This window comes from Lissotriton helveticus, chromosome 4_1, assembly GCF_964261635.1.
Source record: "Lissotriton helveticus chromosome 4_1, aLisHel1.1, whole genome shotgun sequence".
Taxonomy (NCBI): Eukaryota; Metazoa; Chordata; class Amphibia; order Caudata; family Salamandridae; genus Lissotriton; species Lissotriton helveticus.
Window position 1 is genome coordinate 1,843,433,674 of NC_136063.1, and position 22,296 is coordinate 1,843,455,969.

Sequence of the window (22,296 nt, forward strand, 5' to 3'; positions counted from 1 at the left end):
ATCCTTTTCAGGTATAAGTGAGGCTGTGCCCAGTTCCTTCCATCCTGCCACTGATGACCCATCCAGTTACATCTAAGTTCCCAGTGTGCATGGCTGTCTAGGAAGATTACACACATGCCAACTGCCAACTACACCCTGTTCTGTGACCAGAGATAGGCATGGTGAACAAAAAAACAATGGATTTAGCCACAGATCTGTGTACTGAGGTGAATGTATGATATTGTTCTGCATTCTGTCCATCAATTGTTCTTTTTCTCAGAGATAGGATGCAGGCATCAAATGGTGTAGGCAAGAAGATTTCAACTTTCTAAAAGTAAAACACACAAGATGATGGACGGAATGTTGCACAATGGCAAAACATTCACCCCCAGTCACAGATCTTGGTTTAATCCATCGTTATTTTTCTCACCAAGCCACCCCAGTTCAGACATGGCCATATGCAAATCAGTCTCGACCCTGTGCCTCATGGGAACAGTCCAGACCGAACTGCCAAGCCATATCCTCCCTGGACCGGAATCAAGCATCCTAGGACCAGTTTCTGGCTATCAGCCGTATTCAGCCAAGATAGCTTGACTCCAGTGGCGTAGTGAGCACGTTACCCACTTCTGGGCATACCCTTCCCACATAGGGTGAACAGCAAAACACACAAGATGATGGACGGAATGTTGCACAATGGCAAACCATTCACCCCCCAGTCACAGATCTGGGTTTAATCCATCGTTATTTTGCTCACCAAGCCACCCCAGTTCAGACAGAGCCATATGCAAATCAGTCTTGACCCTGTGCCTGGCTAGGCAGTTCGGGCTAAACTGTTCCCATGGGGCACAGGGTCAAGACTGATTTTCATATGGCTAGGTTCAAACTGGAATGGCATGGTGAGCAAAAAAACTATGGATTTAGGCCCAGATCTCTGTACTGGGGTAAAAGTATGACAATGTTCTGCATTCTGTCCATCAACTGTTGTGTTTGCAATCGTCACCCCGAGTGAGACGGGTATGCGCAGACATGAGTCCCGTGCTCTCCATGCCACTGGAATCAAGCTATACTGGATGATGAGGGCTGAAGCCCGAAACCGGTCCTAGGATGCTTGTTTCCAGTTCAGGGAGGACCTGGCTTGGCAGTTTGGGCAAGACTGTTCCCATGGGGCACAGGGTCAAGACTGATTTGCATATGGCTGGGTTCAAACTGGAATGGCATGGTGAGCAAAAAAACAATGGATTTAGGCCCAGATCTCTGTACTGGGGTGAATGTATGGAATTGTTCTGCATTCTGTCCATCAACTGTTGTTTTTGCATTTGTCACCCTGAGTGGGACTGGTATACTCAGACGTGAGTCCCGTGCTCTCTTTGCCACTGGAATCATGCTATCCTGGCTGGTAAGGGCTGAAAGCCCGAAATTGGTCCTAGGATGCTTGTTTCCAGTTCAGGGAGGATCTGGCTTGGCAGTTCGGGCTGGACTATTCCCATGGGGTACAGGGTCAAGACTAATTTGCATATGGCTGGGTTCAAACTGGAATGGCATCGTGAGCAAAATAGCGATGGATTTGGGCCCAGATCTCTGTACTGGGGTTAATGTATGACATTGTTCTGCATTCTGTCCATCAACTGTTGTTATTGGAACTTTCTAAAAGTGGCCTCTTCAGAATTGCAATTTAAAATTGACTTCACCATGTTAGAAGTTCAAATTAGAATTCCACAGACACCAAACATGAACTGCTTATCTCTTCCCATTTGGAAATTATATTTTTAAAATGTAATAAGGCAACTCCAATGTTATGCTATGGGAGAGATAGGCCTTGTAGTAGTGAAAACGAATTTAAGAGTTTATGACTACCAGGGCATGTAAAATTCAAAAGTACATGTCCTACTTTTTAAATTCTTTCACCCTGTCCTCTAGGCTGTCCAGGGCCTACCCTAGGGGTGACTTGTGCGTATTAAAAAGTGTTTATTCTGCCAAGTCCACATGGTAGTTTAAGACTACACACAGGCTCTGCAATGGCAGGCTTGAGGCATTTTTAAACGGCTACTTAAGTGGGTGGCACAATCAGTGCTGTAAGCCCAATAGTAGCATTTCATTTACAGGCTATGGGTACATGTAGTTCCCCTTTACTAGGGATGTATTAGTAAATTAAATATGCCAACTGGGGCTAAGTCAATATTATAATGTTTGAAGGAGTACTCATATGCACTTTAGTACTGGTTATCAGTGGTGAAGTGACCAGAGTCCTAATGCTAGCAAAAACAAGATTTGGAAAAATGAAGGAGGAAGGCAAAAACTTGGGAGGAACACAACCCTAAGGCTGACATGTCTGACTGCACAAGTAGAAACAAACACATAATAATAAGTTCACCTACTGCTATGTTCTACTGTTGCGTAGTTCCTACTAATCCATAGGATCTGCACGTTTGTGGATGACTTAAACTTTGGGTGAGGTGCCTAGACTGATTCCAAACACCCTGTAGTATATGTTGGCCTAGAGACCAGCTAGCTCACAGTGCCACTATATGCCCCCCTAACCCAAATAGGGTGAGAATGGTTTCTGGCAACCACTGAACACGACAACCCTTGTTCCCTAAGGGATCGTGGTAGCAGATGTAGAACCCCTTTCGCTCAATCACTCATGCACTCTTGTTCTTGGGGAAATAACCAGATAATACTAAATGGGACATTTTCAATATAGTTATTGCACCAAAGTTATTCTTGTATAGTATACGTGTGCTGCGATAATCAGTCGACAGAAGCAAATAAAAGTGATTACAAGCACCAAAAGAATAAATACCCAATATATTTCCACCATGGTCCTAAAACAGGGTATATATGCAGAGATATAAAACAAAGTGGTAATCAGATGCACTCCTTGTGAGAAGTTGGCCTGGTATATGATGCTCACTAGTTCTAGTGATCACCTTGTACCATGCCAAGCAACCCTTATGATGATTGGTTGTAAGTCAACCTTAAAGACCAGCTATCCTAGTAGCGTGGACAAAGCAGCCTTAGGCTAAACTCTGTAAAGGCATGTGAAGCAAGCTGTTTTACCATACACAATCCCCTTGAATACCAAATGAAAGGACACCACACAGATATATATTGAAAATATATGTATATTTATTTACTACAAATCCCCCATACTCTTTATGAGCACAGAAGCAAATGCGTTAAAACAAAACACAGTTTAAATACACAAAAGTTGCAAAATATGGATGAGCCCTAGAGGCCACTTAAACCATATACTAAAATAGTGGTATAAGAACCACCAATGGGAAAGGAAATAGGCCTAGGGCCTGGGGAATCGCTGGAGCTGTTCGGGACTAACAGTGAAGAAGTCGGGAAAGGCCCGCGGGACTCGGGTGCAGTGCTTAAAGTGCACGCATGCACCAATGCAAAGTCAATGGTGCATAAAAGTTACAAGGTTACTGCAAAAAGAGTCTTCCGACTGGACTAGGACTACCAAACTTTAGGGTTAGGCACTAGAGGTGTGTACCAGTGTAAGAACACTGGTGTTAGTAAGTTACCTCACCCACAGGAAGCGGGTGCATAGGTGCCAAAGTGTGTCGGGTTTCGTCACGCAGTCTGATGGTGCCTGAGGATGAAGATGCTGCAGGCGTCCAGGCGAGAAGTGTCCGGTGTGATCCAAGGGTGGATCGAAGATGTGAAGACCTGAAAGCAGAGGGGACAATGCTCAGACGTCACTAGCCAGTGACTGGCGAGGAACCAGGATGGAACCAGGCGATGTCGGGTGCAAACAGGCGATGAGGTGCAGCTTGTCTCCGCAGCCACGTGGACACAAAGAGATCTAGGACGTCAAGGAGTTGATCACGAGCTGTCCCACGAAGGCTCTAGCTGATGGCGGTGTCGGCAACTTGATTGGAGCAAACAGGCCTTGGCTAATGCAAGCCATGCAGAAAGTGAAGAAAGCTTAATTCTCGGACCAGCAAGATCAGAGGGGCTGCTCCTTTTTACAGGAGCGAGGGCCAGTCTGGAGCAACCAGACCAGCAGTTTAGATTTTAGAATTTGTTGCCAAGATGGCCACTAGCCGTGTGGCAAGTGACCGGGATGACGCATCAAGTGGCCAAGTGCAAAAGGGCCCCACGCAGATCGTGGAGATGCTGGGGGGCTGATCTTCGGTGCAGATGCTGCTCGGTGGGGGTTTCTCAAACCCCAAAGCACAGCATCGAGAGGGCCTCGGGTGCTGTGCAGTCAGCTTCTAGGGGGTCTTTCAAGAAGGCCGGTCCCACGTCTCTCGATGCCTCCACAGGTCTCTTCTTTTCAGGGACTGTGGATCGGGCTGTGAGATGTCTGGGAATCCAGGTCTTGTCAGGCTCTGGGCTCTTGCTCCGGCGGGAGGCGGCGGCAAAGCAGACATCAAGTTGCTGGTTGGTGCCTGTATTCACAGGGTGGTCACTCCTTGGCCACAAGGGAGATTCTCTTCAGTCTTCTGTGCAGCAGAATGTCAAAGTCCAGTTTTCTTCTTAGTTTCAAGTCGAGTTCAGGATGATCTGAAGTCTTGGGACACAGCTCCTACTCTTATTCCAAATCTAGGGGCCGGATTACCTGCTAGGTCCCTCCCCTGGGTGGGACCAGGAAGGGGGGTGGTTACACCCCCTTTCCTTTGTCCAGCTTCGCACCAAGACTGGGGCTGGAGAGCCCCAGCACCGGTTTGAACTGGCATATGCACAGGGACACCTTGTGTGCCCCAGGCATGTCTCATTCTATTCAGCCCTGTCCAACCCAATACACAAAATCCTGTCTGGGGTGGTGCTAGCACCTCCCAAGGCAGGAAACCCTTTGTCCAAGCCTCCCTCGCTGGAAGGACTCCCAGCAGCAGGAGGTCAGACTTGTGTCTGTGGTGGCAGCATCCATTTTGTGATGCTGAGGCTCTAGTTTAACTTTAACCGGGGTTCAGGTTATGTACATGTAGTGTCCCTCTAGAAGGGTGGAATGCTACCCCTGTCGCCAGAACTGGCGAGGGGGTAGTATTCCAATTCGTATGACACCTTACTCGACATGTTTTGATAAAGCCAAACCAAAGTTAGCAAATAACCGCGAGGATTATAATGCACTTAAGAGTATATGGTATGGCAGTATCATGGAACAGCTACAGGAAGTGGTTCCGAAAGCTGCAGACAGGCTCAGCTCATGCTAGAGCACGATCTCACATATTTACAAGCACTCTGCCTCCAGGATTGATGAGGCCTTCCATAGGAGTGGCTGATAGGAACATATGTGTCCATTTTAGGTTAGGTATAGGCATACTACACCTACGTAAGGGGTGATTACACCGACTTACCCCAGCTGAGTGATCAGCCAGTTGTGTCAAATATGGAGGCCAGGCCAGGGGTGGCACAATACGTGCTGCAGCCCCTGGTAGGCCCTGGAAACACCTATGCCCTGGGTACCCTGGGTACACTGTTACGGGGGCCTATAAGGTGAACCAGTTCCAATTCGTAATGCACCTAGAGTGCATTGGCATTAATTTAGAGAGAGAAAAGCAGGCTGTGGGTCTGATTAGCAGGCCCACAGCCACATTAAGTCATAAACCAGTGAAGCAAAAAGCAAAAATGTGGGGTGACCATAGGATAGCAGACCCTACTCTCCGACACAACCCCCCCCCCAAACGCAGGGACATTAGACTAACCTTGACCAGTTGTGTCTTCATGTTCGAAGTGGAAGTACCTGGAGAGACCATCTGCATTACCATGGCCAATCCCTGGGCAGTGCTCCACTGTAAAGTCCATCCCCTGTAGGGAAATGGACCACCTGAGCAGTTTGGGGTTTTCACCCTTCATCTGATTAAGCCATAAGAGGGGCTTATGGTCGGTCTGAATCTTGAAGTGAGTGCCAAACAAGTATGGTCTCAACTTCTTCAGGGCCCACACCACAGCAAAGGCCTCCCTCTCAATGGCTGACCAACGTTTCTCTCTGGGGGACAGCCTTCTGCTAATAAAAGTAATGGGCTGGTCGTGACCATCTACATTAAGTTGTGAAAGCACAGCTCCCACTCCCAACTCAGAAGCATCTTTTTGGACAATGAACTCTCTTGAGTAGTCAGGACTCTTCAGGATAGGTGCAGAGTCCATGGCCTTCTTCAGGTCATCAAATGCCTTTTGACAGTTTACTGTCCACTGAACCTTTTTGGGCATCTTCTTTGATGCCAGATCATTAAGAGGAGTTACAATCGACCCATAGTTCTTAACAAACTTCCTGTAGTACCCAGTCAGGCCCAAGAAAGCTCTGACCTGAGTCTGGGTGGTTGGAGGGGACCAGTCCTTTATGGTCTGGATCTTACTCTCCAGTGGTTGAACTTGGCCTCCACCTACAAGGTGGCCCAAGTATACAACTTTACTCTGCCCTATCTTGCACTTTGTGGCCTTGATAGTGAGGCCTGCCTTTTGCGGAGCCTCTAGCACTTCCTTCAGGTGGAACAGGTGATCCTCCCAGGTGGAGCTGAAGACAGCAATATCATCCAGATATGCTGCGCAAAAGTCATCCAACCCAGTAAGGACTTGATTCACCAACCTTTGGAAGGTGGCAGGTGCATTTTCCAAACCAAAGGGCATCACCACCAATTGGTAATGCCCACCTGGGGTAGACAATGCAGTTTTGGCTTTAGACTCCTCAGTTAACCTGATTTGCCAATAGCCAGCTGTCAAGTCAAATGTGCTCAAATACTTGGCAGAAGCCAATTTGTCTATGAGCTCATCTGCCCTTGGAATAGGGTGTGCATCTGTCCTGGTGACAGCATTGAGTCCTCTGTAATCCACACAGAACCTCATCTCTCTCTTGCCATCTTTGGTGTGAGGTTTGGGGACCAGAACCACTGGGCTAGCCCAGGGGCTCTCTGAAGGCTCAATAACACCTAATTCCAGCATCTTTTGCACCTCAGTCTTTATACAGTCCCTGACATGGTCAGGTTGCCTGTAAATCTTGTTTTTCACAGGAAGACTGTCACCAGTGTCCACCATATGGGTACACCAGTTAGTCTGACTGGGTGTCAATGAGAACATATGTCTATATGACTGCAAACCTTGTCTACAGTCATTTTGCTGATGTTCAGTGAGGCTGCCATCTAAGGCCACACCATCAACTGAGCCATCTTCAGGGTTCTGAGTCAGCAGGTCTGGGAGAGGGTCACTCTCTTCCTCCTGCCCCTCATCTGTAGCCATGAGCAAGCCCATGTCTGCCCTGTCAACATATGCCTTCAATCTGTTAACATGGAGCACCCTGTGGGGGCTCCTGGGAGTTCCTAGGTCCACCAAGTAGGTAACCTCTCCCTTCTTTTCAATGATAGTATGGGGTCCAGACCATTTGTCTTGGAGTGCTGCTGGGGCCACTGGCTCCAACACCCATCCTTTCTGTCCAGGCTGGTACTCAGTCAAGACAGCCTTTTGGTCATGCCAAGCTTTCTGTAATTCTTGGCTGGCCTCAAGGTTTTTGGATGCCTTCTCCATATACTCAGCCATCCTGGAGCGGAGACCAAGTACATAGTTCACTATGTCTTGCTTGGGTTTTCTGAGAGGTAACTCCCATCCTTCCCTCACTAAACACAGGGGTCCTCTTACAGGGTGCCCAAACAACAATTCAAAGGGGCTGAAGCCAACCCCCTTTTGTGGGACCTCTCTGTAAGCAAACAGAAGGCAGGGCAGAAGGATATCCCATCTTCGCCTGAGCTTTTCAGGTAATCCTTTGATCATGCCCTTTAGGGTCTTGTTGAACCTTTCAACAAGCCCATTACATTGTGGATGATAAGGAGTGGTGAACTTGTAGTTGACACCACATTCCTTCCAGATAGCTGTTAAGTATCCTGACATGAAGTTGGCACCTCTATCAGATACTACCTCCTTAGGAAACCCCACTCTGGAGAAAACTCCAAGTAAGGCCCTGGCCACAACATGAGCTGTTGTGGTCCTAAGGGGAATTGCCTCTGGGTACCTGGTGGCATGGTCCACCACCACCAGTATGAATCTGTGCGCAGATGCTGTAGGGGGATCCATTGGACCTACAATATCAATCCCCACTCTTTCAAAGGGGACCCCACCACAGGTAGTGGTATCAGGGGGGCCTTTGTTGTTCCACCTACTTTGCCACTGGCTTGGCAGGTTACACAGGAGCGACAAAACTCCTTTGTATCTTCAGACATGTGAGGCCAGTGAAAGTGAGGGACAAGCCTGTCCCAAGTCTTGTTCTGGCCTAGGTGTCCTGCTAAGGGAATATCATGGGCCAAGGTTAGAAGGAAGCCCCTAAATTGCAGAGGTATGACCAACCTCCTGGTTGTACCAGGCTTGGGGTCTCTACCCTCTGAATAAAGGAGCCCATCATCCCAATATACTTTATGGGCACCTTGAGCATTCCCTGCAGCCTCAGCAGCAGCCTGCTGTCTGAGGGGTTCAAGAGAAGGACAGGTTAACTGAGCCTGCCCCAAGTCTGCCCTAGAAGGTCCCCCTTTCCCCAGAAACTCAACCTGATCAGGTTCAAGCTCTTAAGGGACAGTTCCTTCAGGGGTCTCAAGATCATCTTCCTGTGAAGGCTGATCCTCACTTGTAGGCAGTTGGGAAGGCACAGCCTTTACCCTCCTGTTCTTCTTCTTGGAAGGTGCTTGGTCCATTGTTCCAGGATCCAAGACCTGAGGTTCAGAGAGGCACTTTTTGGCCTGTGACCTGGTCACAGCAAGGACATGTGATGATATCCCTAACATCTCTGCATGAGTCCTGTACTCAACTTCTGACCATAGAGAGCTCTCCAGGTCATTGCCCAACAAACATTCTACTGGGAGATCAGCACTAACCACAACTCTTTTTAGGCCAGTTACCCCTCCCCAGGAAAAGTTAACAAGTGCCACACTATGTGTAGTAGTGACATTGCTGGCATTGGTCACCAGGTAATTATCACCTAGTATGTATTGTCCAGGGTCCACAAAGCTAGGTATCACCATGGTGACACTGGCACATGTGTCCCTGTATGCTTGAGCCACTTTTTCATTAATCAAAGGCGTCTGTCTGTACTTGCCCAGATTACTGGGGCTGACAGTAGTGGACAAATCTATGTCCACATCACAAATCAGAACAGCCTGTGTAGGGGTTCTGACTAGGCCAGAATCTCCCTCAGTTCCCAAGGTGATACCCACTACCCCTTAACACTGCTGACTGTACTAGTGGGTGCAGGTGCCTTAGGGGCTGCAGTGTTGGGGGCTCCGACCTTTTTACACTCACTTGTCCAGTGAGAGGTGTTTTTACAAGTACTTCACCAGGGTTTTCTTTGACCTTCTTTCTTCTTGGAAGTTTGGGACCCACCCTCAGTATTAGTAGTTTGTGGGCCTGTTAAAGACTTCTGATCTTTAGCTTTCTGCTCCCCACCCTTCTGGTCTGTTTTCTTTTGGTCACCACCCTGGTTCTGGTTCTGGTTCTTTTGCTTAACTCTGGTTGTAACCCATTTGTCTGCCCTCTTTCCCAATTCTTGGGGAGAGGTCAGATCTGAGTCAACCAAATGTTGATGCAACTGCTGGTTCTGACAATTATTTAAAATGTGTTCTCTCATAAGCAAATTGTACAATCCTTCATAATCTGTAACCTTACTTCCCAGCAACCATCCCTCCAGAGCCTTAATGGCACATTCAACAAATTCAGACCAGTCCTGAGTCTGTGTCTTCTGGGTTTCTCTGAACATTAACCTGTACTGTTCAGTGGTTAAGCCTAACCCATCAATCAGAGCACTCTTAAGGACCAGGTAATTTCTAGAATCCCCATCACTAACTGTGATGAGTCTGTCTCGGCCTCTACCTTCAAAGGAGAGCCACAAGATTGCTGTCCACTGCTCCTGAGGGATCTGCTGTACTCTGCAGGCTCTCTCAAGTGCAGTCATTCATTTGTGGATATCATCCCCAGCTTTGTAGGGGGGCACAATCTTACTCAGGTTTCTATTGTCATAGGACCTCTTTATCCTTTGGGATAATTCTGCCACCAGTGGATCCTAATCCACTCTCTCTAGGCTGTCTTGCCTTAGCAAGCTTCTCTTGGGCCAGGGCAACTTCGAATTCTTGCTTCTGGATCCTAAGCTCAGCCTCTCTCATTCTGGCCTCATGTTCCCTTCTCTGAGGGCTAGTCATCCCCCTTTTAGAGTGACCATGAGAACCTCTAGAAGCATGGGAAGTGTTGGATTCACCTGAGTGATTCCTTCTCCTCCTAGACTCCTGGTTAAGTCCACTTGGGGGTCTGAGTGGGTTTGACCCTGACTCAGTCCCAAATAGGCTTAAGTTAGCCTGGCTAAGTCTCTTGACTGGCACCTGACTAAGTCTCTCATCATCAGAATCACTTTCTTCCTCCTCCTCTTCCTCTTCCTCATCCGCAGGCTGAGTATCTCCAGTGTTCTGGTCTTCCTCATCTATCTGGACAACAGGGACAGGGGTGTCAGTATTATCATCTTCAGTGGGAGAGCCTCCTTCAACATTCCCTGTGGGGTCTGCTTTAGAGGTATTTAGAGCTTCAGACTGGTCTAAAAGCTCTCTGAGGTATGCTGTGGTAGGGGCTGGACCCGTCTTGAGACCTCTTAAGGTACACAGCTGCCTCATTTCTTTAAAGTTTAACATAGCAAATTTGGATGGTGCCCTTGGAGGGTCACTCTCAACAGGGACAGTCCAGTGGACCCCTCTGCTCCAGACATTGCTCTAGTGTGGGTGGATATGTTGCAATCTACCTACACTGGTGTTTACCTACTAAACCTATCTAGTAGTTGTAGTCAGGGTGTGCTACTCCCTATCCTCTACAACAACTAAGTTCAGTAGAACTTAAGTATACTAGTCTTGTTTTATATGTACCTAACAGGTACCTGTATGATCTTTCAAATGATACTCTCAAAGATTGTAATAGTAAAACAACAGCAAGCTCAAATCCCAACCGCTGCTCACCAATGTGAGAAGTTGGCCTGGTATATGATGCTCACTAGTTCTAGTGATCACCTTGTACCATGCCAAGCAACCCTTATGATGATTGGTTGTAAGTCAACCTTATAGACCAGCTATCCTAGTAGCGTGGACAAATCAGTCTTAGGCTAAACTCTGTAAAGGCATGTGAAGCAACCTGTTTTACCATACACAATCCCCTTGAATACCAAATGAAAGGACACCACACAGATATATATTGAAAATATATATATATTTATTTACTACAAATCCCCTATACTCTTTATGAGCACAGAAGCAAATGCGTTAAAACAAAACACAGTTTAAATACACAAAATTTGCACAATATGGATGCCACTAGGGTGCCTAGGGGCCACTTAAACCATATACTAAAATAGTGGTATAAGAACCACCAATGGGAAAGGAAATAGGCCTAGGGCCTGGGGAATCGCTGGAGCTGTTCGGGACTAACAGTGAAGAAGTCGGGAAAGGCCAGCGGGAGTCGGGTGCAGTGCTTAAAGTGCAGGCATGCACCAATGCAAAGTCAATGGTGCGTAAAAGTTACAAAGTTACTGCAAAAGGAGTCTTCCGACTAGACTAGGACTACCAAACTTTAGGGTTAGGCACTAGAGGTGTGTACCAGTGTAAGAACACCGGTGTTAGTAAGTTACCTCACCCACAGGAAGCGGGTGCACAGGTGCCAAAGTGTGTCGGATTTCGTCACGCAGTCTGATGGTGCCTGAGGATGAAGATGCTGCAGGCGTCCAGACGAGAAGTGTCCGGTGTGATACAAGGGTGGATCGAAGATGTGAAACCTGAAAGCAGAGGGGACAATGTTCAGAAGTCACTAGCCAGTGACTGGCGAGGAACCAGGATGGAACCAGGCGATGTCGGGTGCAAACAGGCGATGAGGTGCAGCTTGTCTCCGCAGCGACGTGGACACGAAGAGGTCTAGGATATCCAGGCGTCGATCACGAGCTGTCCCACGAAGGCTCTAGCTGATGGCGGTGTCGGCAACTTGATTGGAGCAAACAGGCCTTGACTAATGCAAGCCACGCAGGTGATGAAGAAAGCTTAATTCCCGGACCAGCAAGGTCTGGAGCAACCAGACCAGTGGTTTAGATCATAGATTTCGTCGCCAAGATGGCCACTAGCCGCGTGGCAAGTGACCGGGATGACGCGTCAAGTGGCAAAGTGCAAAAAGGCCCCACGCAGATCATAGAGATGCTGGGGGGCTGATCTTCGGTGCAGATGCTGCTCGGTGGTGGGGCTTCTCAAACCCCAAAGCACAGCATAGAGGGGGCCTCGGGTGCTGCGCAGTCAGCTTCTCGGGGGTCTTTCAAGATGGCCAGTCCCACGTCTCTCGATGCCTCCACGGGTCTCTTCTTTTCAGGGACTGTGGATCGGGCTGTAAGATGTCTGGGAATCTAGGTCTTGTCAGGCTCTGGGCTCGGGCTCCGGCGGGAGGCGGCGGCAAAGCAGATGTCGAGTTGCTGGTTGGTGCCTGTATTCACAGGGTGGTCACTCCTTGGCCATAAGGGAGATTCTCTTCAGTCTTCTGTGCATTAGAATGTCGAAGTCCAGTTTTCTTCTTAGTTTCAAGTCGAGTTCAGGATGATCTGAAGTCTTGGGACACAGCTCCTACTCTTATTCCAAATCTAGGGGCTGGATTACCTGCTAGGTCCCTCCTCTGGGTGGGACCAGGAAGGGGGGTGGTTACACCCCCTTTCCTTTGTCCAGCTTCGCGCCAAGACTGGGGCTGGAGAGCCCCAGCACCGGTTTGAACTGGCATATGCACAGGGACACCTTGTGTGCCCCAGGCATGTCTCATTCTATTCAGCCCTGTCCTACCCAATACACAAAATCCTGTCTGGGGTGGTGCTAGCACCTCCCAAGGCAGGAAACCCTTTGTCCAAGCCTCCCTCGCTGGAAGGACTCCCAGCAGCAGGAGGTCAGACTTGTGTCTGTGGTGGCAGCATTCATTTTGTGATGCTGAGGCTCTAGTTTAATTTAACCGGGGTTCAGGTTATGTACATGTCGTGTCCTTCTAGAAGGGTGGAATGCTACCCCCATCGCCAGAACTGGCGAGGGGGTAGTATTCCAATTCGTATGACACCTTACTCGACATGTTGTGATAAAGCCAAACCAAAGTTAGCAAATAACCGCGAGGATTATAATGCACATAAGAGTATATGGTATGGCAGTATCATGGAACAGCTACAGAAAGTGGTTACGAAAGCTGCAGACAGGCTCAGCTCATGCTAGAGCACCATCTCACTTATTTCCAAGCACTCTGCCTCCAGGATTGATGAGGCCTTCCATAGGAGTGGCTGATATGAACATATGTGTCCATTTTAGGTTAGGTATAGGCATACTACACCTAAGTAAGGTAACTTACCCAAGCTGAATGATCAGCCAGTTGTGTCAAATATGGAGGCCAGGCCAGGGGTGGCACAATACGTGCTGCAGCCCCTGGTAGGCCTTGGAAACACCTATGCCCTGGGTACGCTGGGTACACTGTTACAGGGGCCTATAAGGTGAACCAGTTCCAATTCGTAATGCACCTAGAGTGCATTGGCATTAATTTAGAGAGAGAACAGCAGGCTGTGGGTCTGATTAGCAGGCCCACAGCCACATTAAGTCATAAACCAGTGAAGCAAAAAGCAAAAAATTGGGGTGACCATAGGATAGCAGACCCTACTCTCCTACACTCCTAATTTGCAATCCCTAATCTATGTGTGTCGTGAGTGTAAATCGGTGTCTAGCCGATAATGCCCCACTGGATGATCCAACTCCATTACCTGGAAGGAAAGAATGAAGGACCCCATCTTGGTCATGGATTGGATACCCCTTACAGAGATGTTGTGCAGTTGCTTGCCGAAGCCTCAGCATGCAGGGATGCCTTGACTTCAGCTAAAGTGTTTCCTCTATTAACCCCCAGAAATGCTTCTTTATTTATAATAAAAAACATCCCTGCGATGTTTATGCAGATTAGTGTAGTTACAGGTATGTAGATAGCCCTGTCGCCCCAAGAATGAAAATAAAACAACAATAGCACAACGTGCGCAAAGGTCTTGTACTCTGTGTTCGAGGCATCGTGATAATGTTGCACGAAGCCAGATGTGTAAGCAAAGCAGTTTCAGAGAAACATATCCAACATTGTTACTCACACAAATATGTGCAGAAGGTCACAGTAAAATGTTATTGTGCAGAAAGAGGACAAAGCAAGAAAATGTGCAGCATTGCTACATGGGCCTAACCCTGGCATACAACACAACTGAAGGTCTGACTGTAGACAAACTTGTAATTTCTTACGAAGGCTAGATGTAGAGTAATGATTGCTGTAAACTTAATATGTGTTGTGTTAGTATTCATTCTTGGTTGGCATGAGTATTGCAGTGAGATAGAAATACCTGGATCCACTCCTGCACCCTTATCAACTACAAAGGCAATAAATAAACAAGCATTGGCATAGCCAATAGGTCTTGCATTTGGCAACTTATAAGTGTTTAGCCATGTAACAATTGGTGTTGTTGCACCAAGGATATTCTACTGCATAACTAAATACTTATAGGGTCCAAAAAGCGAGACCTATTGGCTATGCCAATGCTTGCTTGTTTTTTGTTGCTGTTTTGTTTAGGTTGCCAGATCTACAATAGCTAGACATGGTTTTTGTTAACAGTTCTTTGCATCAAATGAACTTGTTTTCATTGCTCTGAATGTTGTTTCCATTTTGGTTGTAGGAAGCAGTCATTCTCGGGGGGGGGGGTTGCGGGCTGACCATGCGCCGAACTTTGCAAATGAGAAAAAGCCTGGGGCAGGTGCTATTTACAAGTGCGGAGTGATTGAGCCCCAGGCAGCATGACTCACTCACACAGGAGATCACCTGCATACTCAGCATGGTTTAAGGAAACTCGACCCACTCCCTCCCAGGCATCGAACACATATTTACCAGGAAACTCTGCTGCACTGATGGCTGGTGGTGTGTGTGCCTGGTGAAAGCGTGCACTGACGGCTGGTGGTGTGTGTGCCTGGTGAAAGTGTGCACTGAAGGCTGGTGGTGTGTGTGCCTGGTGAAAGAGTGCACTGATGGCTGGTGGTGTGTGTGCCCGGTAGAAGCGTGCACCGAAGGCTTGTGGTGTGTGTGTGCCTGGTGAAAGTGTGCACTGACAGCTGGTTGGTGTGTGCCTGGTGGAAGCGTGCACCGACGGCTGGTAGTATGTGTGCCTTTTGGAAGCGTGCACCGAAGGCTGATGGTGTGTGTGCCTGGTGGAAGCGTGCACTGATGGCTGGTAGTGTGTGTGCCTGGTTAACGCGTGCACTGACGGCTGGTGGTGTGTGCCTGGTGGAAGCGTGCACTGACGGCTGGTGCTGTGTGTGCCTGGTGGAAGTGCGTACTGACGGCTGGTGGTGTGTGTGCCTGGTGGAAGTGAGCACTGAGGGCTGGTGGTGTGTGTGCCTGGTGGAAGCGTGCACTGATTGCTGGTGGTGTGTGTGTCTGGTGGAAGCGTGCACTGACAGCTGATGGTGTGTGTGTCTGGTGAAAAAACGTGCACTGATGGCTGGTGGTGTGTGTGCCTGGTGGAAGCGTGCACTGACGGCTGGTAGTGTGTGTGTGTGTGTGTGTGTGTGATGGAAGCGTGCGCTGACGGCTAGTGGTGTGTGTGCCTGGTGGGGAAGCATGCACTGACGGCTGGTGGTGTGTGCCTGGTGGAAAAGCGTGCACTGACGGCTCGTGGTGTGTGTGCCTGGTGGAAGCGTGCACTGATGGCTGGTGGTGTGTGTACCTGGTGGAAGCATGCACTGATGGCTGGTGGTGTGTGTGCCTGGTGGAAGCATGCACTGATGACTGGTGGTGTGTGTGCCTGGTGGAAGTATGCACTGACGGCTGGTGGTGTGTATGCCTGGTAGAAGTGTGCCTGGTGGAAGCCTGCCTTGATGGCTGGTGGTGTGTGTTCCTGGTGGAAGCGTGCACTGATGGCTGGTGGTGTGTGTGCCTGGTGAAAGCGTGCACTGACGACTGATGGTGTGTGTGCCTGGTGGAAGCAGGAGCATTCACAGCAATAGAAGATACAAATGAAACTGACGAAGAGGTAGGGGGAGACAGGAGGGGGGAGTGCGAGCAGAGGAGCTTGATTACAGCAATAAAAACACAGGTGGCAGCTGTGCCCGTGCAGGCGCTCGTAAGTGCAAGCTGGAGGCCAGCAAAAGCCTCTGGTGACACTTTTAAAAGCCACTTACTAAATGTCTCGTAGAGACAGCATGCACTGTCTCAGGCATGACCTAAAAAGGATTAAAAGCAGCTTTAATAGAAGCTTAAGAGTGGTGGTCGCATCAAATGTTTACTCTAGATTACAAAAGGAGGGTGGGAGCACACTGCCTCACATGCCAGGACTCATTTTGCCCCAGTACATAATGGTAAATGCAGTGAATAACACGTACCTTAATGACAGTCTAGGTTTTCACCTTTGTTGGTGAAGCCAGGGCTGTGTATCTCTAGTCGAATGTTTCAGGATAGGTGTCCTTTTTCAGTGGAGAACGACACATCATTTTGGGTATGCTGGAAATGCTGACCAAATTCTTGGAAACAAACACAGATTAATAAGTCTGCATGCAAATATAGTTAAGGTCTGACTGTAGGTCAAACGTGTTTCCTTACCAAGGCTAGAAGTAGAATATTGATTACTGTAACCTGAACAGTTGTTTTGATAGTATTGATAGTCCTCTTTAGGCCAATTATGATCTGGTCCGGAAGGCCATCCTAGAACCTTCGGGAGTGGGACTTTCCTACCCACTCGTACTGGGATCCAGTTTCCCCAAACTACACATTACAATGCCCAAAACCCTTTACCTACAGAACAACTTGGTACTCCAAATCTGACTGGAGTTTCCTAACGAGAAGCCTCTGGAAATGCAGAATGGAGTATTTGGAGGCACTTCCGAGTCCGAATCCCACCTCCCAAGTATGATGCATACTTCCAAAGTGCCGATTTGGTCGGCCAAACCAACATGTCAGAGCGGCCGGAAGGGGAGTATTTCAGCTCTGAATCACACCACAACACACTTCCTGTGACTGAGACTGTGCAGCTATGCATCCAATCATGCATGGCATCCCTCTACTCTACATCTACGATGAACACTACAACCCAACTGATACGGTTGTCTCAAATAGTAAGTTATACACCCTCCCCTACACAATAACGCAACTATCCCAAGAAAGACAATATAAGAGAAAGCAAGTGTGAAACAATAGGTACATTTAGGGGGGAAAGACTTCCAGCAATGTAGAGCCTATTTAGGGGTGGGGGGCTAATACCCCAGCAATGTAGAGCTACTTTGGGGGGTGGGGTCTAATATCCCTAGCAATGTAAAGCCAATTGGGGGATTTGGGGGCTAACACTCCCAGCAATGCAGAGACAATTTGGGGGTAAGAGGGCTAATACCCCCAGCAATGTTGAGCTGATTGGTGGATTTGGGGGGCTAACACTCCCAGCAATGTAGAGCCAATTGGGGCATTTGGGGAGCTAACACTCCCAGCAATGTTGAGACAATTAAGGGAATTGGGGGGTTAACACTCACAGCAATGTGGACTTGAACGATGTAACTGGTGCTTATGCAAAGTGACTCAATACCTACGGTTGGAGTACAAGCTGCAAGAAATTCCCCAAAAAAAGCCAAAGGTCACTTTGCAGCAAATGCATTCTCATACTGTGGCAGCAAATCTGACTGGCAACTTAAAGGAGTGGGCAGATTTGAGATGCTGGTGCTCTAGGGACATTTGAAAAACAAAGCCTCATCATCTAGCAAATGGAACCTTAAAAACCTGTGAAATACTCTGTTGCTGCTGCACAAAGACGACAGACCAGCCACCCACAGCAGCTCAAGGACTGCATGTGTGTGTGGGGAAGCTGTCTCCACCTGGACTGACACACATGACGGGGGCTGAAGCTCATAGATTCCAATGGGTATTGAGTTAAATCAGAAAGTGTTCTGTACAGGCTTGGATTGGCTATGCTGGCAATTGGGTACTGAAGGATGGGCTGGTGCACCAGGGTCACCTGTGGGCTAGAGTTCTGGGGCCTTTGTAAATCACACCAAGAGACTGACTCACTTCCCCAGTCCCCACCAAGCCACTGCAATGTGGCGCCTGAATGTTGTCCACTCCCCAGCTGTGCTGCAAATTGAGGCTGGGGGCTAGCCTTTGGAGCATACTCATATTTTGCACCTGCATCACTCGCCTTGCCAGAAGCAGTATCATCTGCCCCAGCTGCCCATGACTTTCAGTTCATGGCAAGTGCAGGGAGGTTGCATTGTATGTAGGGGCCTTGCAGGGAGGAATGTCTCATTTGGCCAGTCGAACCTACCCCCAACCCCTTTGATCAACAGCAATGTGCTTTGTGAATCCTCCTTTGACAGGTACAAGCAAAGAGGCTACAATGCAAGAGATTGTCACGGAATATGCCAGAGCATCATTCCCACCATGGTTATATAGCATGTTGTGTATGTCCAATGAGGGAATGTCATCATCAGGTAGGTACAGTTCGCCCACTAAGTACTAGGAGAAACACACATTTGATGTTGAAACAAGAATGGCCATAACCACATATATGTTTGTATTACAAAGTGAATGCATGAGTCCACCACAACACACACTATAACATCGCAGGGCAACAGACCTTCAATAAACGCACAAAAGTATGACATTGTGATGACTCTGTGTACTGTAAAGCCCAGAGGCTATTAGCCCAGACAACACACAAGTCCACAGACCCAGCCACTCAGTACTGATTTTAGTGCCTCACACTACAACAACCTAGAAGTGGTTGTGTCACAGCGCTCGTTGAAATATTTGTTGACAAAATCTATCTGGATTTTGAAAGAAGCATGGGCCAACAACAATTTAGGATATAGTCACCATGTGTGGACTGGGAGCTCTGCACACAACACCCAATCTGTATGTGTACAGGTTCGCCTTCAGAGAATGTCACTCACAACAGTTCAGCATCAAGCTGCACAGGCTGTAGTGTGTGCCGCAAAATATTAATCCCATTTTGAATGTACAGATTGTGTCCTGCAGAGCAGTAGAGTACGCATGAGTCTCTGGATGTAGGATCCACCAATAGTGTTGGAGGGTCTAGTGCACAGTATATTGTATAATATAAGCTGCCAGCACTTCTGAGGATGCCAGGAGGGGTGGCTCAATATGTGGCTCGATATGAAAGTGAGAGGTACCCCTTAAGGAACTCAAGGGAATTGATGTTATCTAACCAATCAAAGAGAAGGGTTCCCTTGAGAGTATAACAGAATTCAGCTAGAACATAGCCTAAAACATCACAATTAAACAAGTTCAATTCTACTACGAACACACTTATATAAAGTACAAATCATTTATTATACAACAATAACTAAAAAACAGTTAATAACACTACTAGACATTATGACCTGCACAATTGAACAGACAGTCTGTCTGTTCAATTGTGCAGGGCATAATTGATTGTGTAATTTGATTTGCATTTTAACCAATTACCTAGGAACTAGAAAATGTCTAGTAGTGTTATTAACTGTTTTTTAATTATTGTTGTATAATAAATGATTTGTACTTTATATAAGCGTGTTCGTAGTAGAATTGAAGTTTTTTAATTGTGATGTTTTAGGCTATGTTCTAGCTGAATTCTGTTATACTCTCTTGGGAACCCTTCTCTTTGATCAATATGTGGCTCTCCAACACAATTGACATAGCCATCCTCAAGCCAAGGGCTATGAGTACATCTTATGAGGATGAGGGATATGTGCAGAAAGAAAGTCTGCTTTGTCCACATATGGCACGGAAACACTGTCTCAAAATCTATGAAAACATCATGGAGAACTTCAACAAATAAATATTGCTCTCAGGTTCTAGGGCAGTGTTTAATGGGCAAAGTGGGAGCCCTTATAGACACACACAAGGGCTACCTTCTGCCAAACCAGATTAGAGGTTCAAAAATATTGACAATGCAAACACTTATGGAACTGGGTGTACTGTTCCGGTGTCAGTGCAATGTGCTTTCATCAGCACAACCAGAGATATCATCACAATGAGTCCATCTCCCTTGGTGTTCCCATACCTCTGACATTCAAAGTCAGAATGCACGTGTAGTCTACTGGGAATTTTGGGGATGCGTTTCTGGAGTAATTTGACCCCAGGTGGTACAACAACACACATCCTTGACTTTCACTTGAGGGGGCTATAGCCCTCTGAGCAATGGACTGTGATCCAAAGTTCCGGCATCCTGACATTTCAATATAAGCAATAGCCACCTGCATCCCAGGGCAGTATCCAAGGGCAAGAAGAACCAATCAGTCTCAACAACTAACTATAAAGGGTAACTCCATACTTATGCCCACACAACTCAGACAAGGCAAGGCTAGGTGGAGACAACTTTTCCTGTGATGCCAATAGGTTTTGTACACGCCAGTTGTACTCAAAGTGTCATTAAAACAATCAGTCATGAACATTCATCGGCAGAGAGCAAGGTGCAGCAAACATACAACATCTTCAGATTTCCTCTGGCAACAGTTTTTGCCTACTTATGTATACATAATCTTCACATATGTACAATTCAACATTACCTCATCGCCTGCATGAACTCTACTTTTGCGGGCATGACCCCTCGCACATCCACCTCAAAGGTCACGCCCATCTCTCAAAACATATTATACACACACAAGCACGTCATAAGCCCCTTCCGGTGCAGCTAGCCGGAAAAGCATGTCTGCCCCACAATATCCAGTCTTGTACTTAAACTCTTCCAACCAGATTCTTACAATCACACACTACTGCTACCTTCTTACCTCCACACCTACATTCACAGCACCACTCTTCATCATTATGTACACAATACCTCTCTCATAAATGACATGTACACAATGTACTGTACTCATCACCTCCTCATCAGACATCAAACATAACATGTCAAATGGACCACTCTCATGACCAGTTGCACCCTCAGTAATGTCTTGGACTGCACTCATATCACAACGTTCACCATCACAGCCCACTCTGACATGCACACTTAACACATCACCACATCTCTCAACAAGACACTTACATCGCTCAATGAAGATGTTCTCAGTCATTCACATATCACCATACAGCCACCGTACTCTGCTTAAGTTCTATAGCTTGTAAATTCTAAAAACAAATTCATCCACAGATTCAAACACAACAAACATCAGCTGGACAACACTTCACATTTGCCCATACAGCCCCTTAAATTACCTAACTTGTCTATACCCTTTACATACACTTATCTACTTTGTTTGAAGTGACAAGTTTAACCTTGTCTCACCCTAGCCCTGCCACATCCACATATGACTTCCATGCTCCATGTCCCTATTGACCTTTGCACATTAACAACTATCCTCATTCATTGAAACTGCCCTATTACAGTCATCTCTTACTGTAGTGCCACAGACTACAGCTCTTATCTCCTGCCAGAATCCAACCTTGTCTATCTGGCTATACCCCTATCACATCTACATATTTCTAGCAAACCTTGGACAGGATTTAGGATTTAACCAGTCTCACAAGCTCCACACTCTGATTCACACCCGCATTTAAACCACTCACATTGGAACAATGTGGATACTTCATGTCTCCTACTACAGAACTGCATATGAACTTACCTCCTACCTTACACTCTCTGACAATCTCTAAATTTGTCCTGCCCCATTACGTATGAGTCTCCACTCCATTTCAAAGTTGGAAACACTAGTCTCTCTCACCTCTACCCTTTTTTAAGATAGCTTAGCACAAGCATCATTAACCTTGCAAAACACATCTGCAGCTAGGCCTCACATTCCAAAATCCACCTCCTCCACTGTGTGGCAACTAAGGGCAGATATATGAGCCCAAATACCGGTCGGTAACGGCCGATTTCGGCCGTTACCGACCGGTATTTAGGAATTGACATGTAGGGGCCAATATTTTACAGAAACGGTAAATTTACCGATTCAGTAAATTTACCGATTCTGTAAAATACCGAATCTGTAATTTTACTGATTCGGTAAATCCAAATGTAGGTGACACTCCTGAGAGTGTCACAGGCCCTTAAGAGTCGGTATTTTACCACACAATCCTATTGTGTGGTAAAATACCGAATCCAGGTGTGCATGCACATCTGTGCATGCACACTGTGCAATGTGACATACAGACATGCCCTAAGGGCATGTATGTGTGCCACATGTCACACATGCCTTTACTTCGGGTGCTAGAGGGTGTCAAAGTGACACCCCCTGCACCCTTGCAACATTCGGTATTTACCGATTCGGTAAATACCGAATCGGTATTTACCATTGATTCCTATAGGCTTCACAGCCCATAGGAATCAATAGGAAATACTAATACCGAATGTTACCGATTCGG

General features: G+C 47.2%; 1 protein-coding gene across 13 annotated transcripts in view; it reads right to left on the minus strand.

Moving 5' to 3' along the window:
- LOC144829388 (uncharacterized) overlaps window positions 1–22,296 on the minus strand; it is a 335,948-nt gene that overhangs the window by 310,860 nt on the left and 2,792 nt on the right. For 3 of the 13 annotated variants that reach the window (XR_013610646.1, XR_013610645.1, XR_013610644.1), the window contains one exon: window positions 16,335–16,472. The exons of the other annotated variants lie outside the window; for them this stretch is intronic. The gene's annotated coding sequence lies outside the window, so the exon portion shown is untranslated. The remainder of the gene's footprint in view (window positions 1–16,334; window positions 16,473–22,296) is intronic. 13 annotated transcript variants of the gene reach the window in all.